Source organism: Lipotes vexillifer, unplaced genomic scaffold, assembly GCF_000442215.2.
Source record: "Lipotes vexillifer unplaced genomic scaffold, Lipotes_vexillifer_v1.1 scaffold299, whole genome shotgun sequence".
NCBI lineage: Eukaryota > Metazoa > Chordata > Mammalia > Artiodactyla > Lipotidae > Lipotes > Lipotes vexillifer.
Genome location: NW_006784347.1, coordinates 2,801,709 through 2,803,736, shown reverse-complemented (window position 1 = coordinate 2,803,736; position 2,028 = coordinate 2,801,709).

Here is a 2,028-nt window from a genome sequence, read left to right as displayed (position 1 = left end):
TGCGCGGGCTTCTCATCGCGGTGGCTTCTCTTGTTGCAGAGCACGGGCTCTAGGTAGTGCAGTCTCAGTAGTTGTGGCGCACGGGCTTAGTTGCTCCGCGGCATGTGGGATCTTCCCGGACCAGGGCTCGAACCCGTGTCCCCTGCATTGGCAGGCGGATTCTTAACCACTGCTGTGCAACCAGAGAAGTCCCTAAAGTATTCTTATATGAATCTTTTTTTTTAAACAATGAGATTTAAACTTACATGCAGGCAAGCGTAAACAAATCCTCCTCTGCATATTAAGCATACATTTTTCTGAATTGTCACTTACATATTTGAATGTACTGCTTTAAACTTCACAACAGGCAATCTCCACAGCTCCTCCATTGTGTTCTGAAATCCTAACTTCTGTTACCTAATACAAAGCTACAAATTGTGTTAGTGGGTGGTTGGGAACAGTGGGTGCCATTAGAATGAGGCAAATGTGTATGTATACATCAGTTTGCTAAGTTTTATTGCCATTATACATCTAGTCGTTTAAATTGTGATCACAACTATTGTTGAAATTGATTAGGGTATCTTCAGAGCTTCTGTAGCACAAAGAAGCATTTCTAAAGGAACTTGTTCACTGCTTTGCACATAGTAGGCACTCAGTATTTGTTGAATGAATTTCTAGCACCGTCCCCCGAATTTCTAGTCTAACTTCCAGAACTTTATATAATTTTTGGATCACTTTAATTGTAGGGCTGTATCCAGACTGATGAGACGTTCTTGGAGGTAACTTGATCTGGAGAATAAAATGACATCACTGATGAATTAAAAGAAATGACTGACACTGACTTAGGATTAAAATATATCAGACTTTATTAAACATTTAAGATTGCAATAGTAGTAGTCTTAAGCAGAACTAATAAGGCACACAAAAAATCCCTCATGCATACGTTTGCATGCATACATACTTTTTATTCTGCTTTTAAACTTGATTATTTGTAAACTCTTCTATATTATATGGTCTTCATAATTGCCATTTAAATGGCATTAAAACCCATGCTGTTGATGTAATTCGCCATTAGGCTGTTAGCTCATCCCCCTTTTGTTATTAACCGAAGTTTGCAAAGAACATCTGTACTATCATATCAAGAATAAATTCCTAACAGTGCGATTACAGGGTCAAAGGGTAAGGTACACTTATTTTTATTTCATTTTCTATTTTTTCCCTCCTGAGATAACGAAATACAGTACTGTACGAAGAGCTTTTCATACATTGCTCTCGAAGGCTTATCTTGTTAATTATCCTTGCAGGCATTATTATCCTCCTATCCTTGAGCTACAGCTGAAAAAGGAGCCCAAGCAGGCCGGTAACCTGATCTCGTTCACCAGGTGAGTCCTGGATGGTGGTGGCAACTACGATACCAGGAGCAAAACACTCCGGGGGATTTGCTGGAACCCTCGGTAAGGGAATAGTGTCTCTTCCCTCACCCCAGCGACGCTCAATCCGGAGCGCAGCGGATTCGGTTATCACTTTGCTCGCCCCAGCCTCTCAGAGCCCTGCACGCAGTGGGCGTCTAATAAAAGCGGTCTGCATTGCACTGACAAAAGCTCTCCCTTAAGCGGGATGAACACTAGGCCCTGCTGGCACCACAGACCTCGGCGCCGCCACTCTGCTTCTTTGCCCGCTCCTTCCTCAAGTTCCTGCATGGGACAGCAGGACACACCAACATAGACCGACGCGTCCAGGCCGAACGCGGGCCTGGCGCCCCAGCGCCCCACGAACCCTGCGCGCGCCTGCCCAGGCCCCGCCCCCGGGCCCGCCCTCCGGGCCCGCCCCCGTCTGTCCCGCCCCCCCGTCTCCTCCCCGCCCCCGGAGCCGACGAGTGGCGGCGGCGGCCCCAAGACCCGGTTCCCTCAGACAAGAGGGCGGCTGGAGGAGGAAGCGGCCGAGCCCCGAGTCCTGCTCCGGCGCCGCCGAGCACCGCCCGCCTCAACTGACTGGCCCGGTCGGCTCCTGGGCCTTGCCGAACCGAGAGGAGGGAAAGGCGGAGGCGGC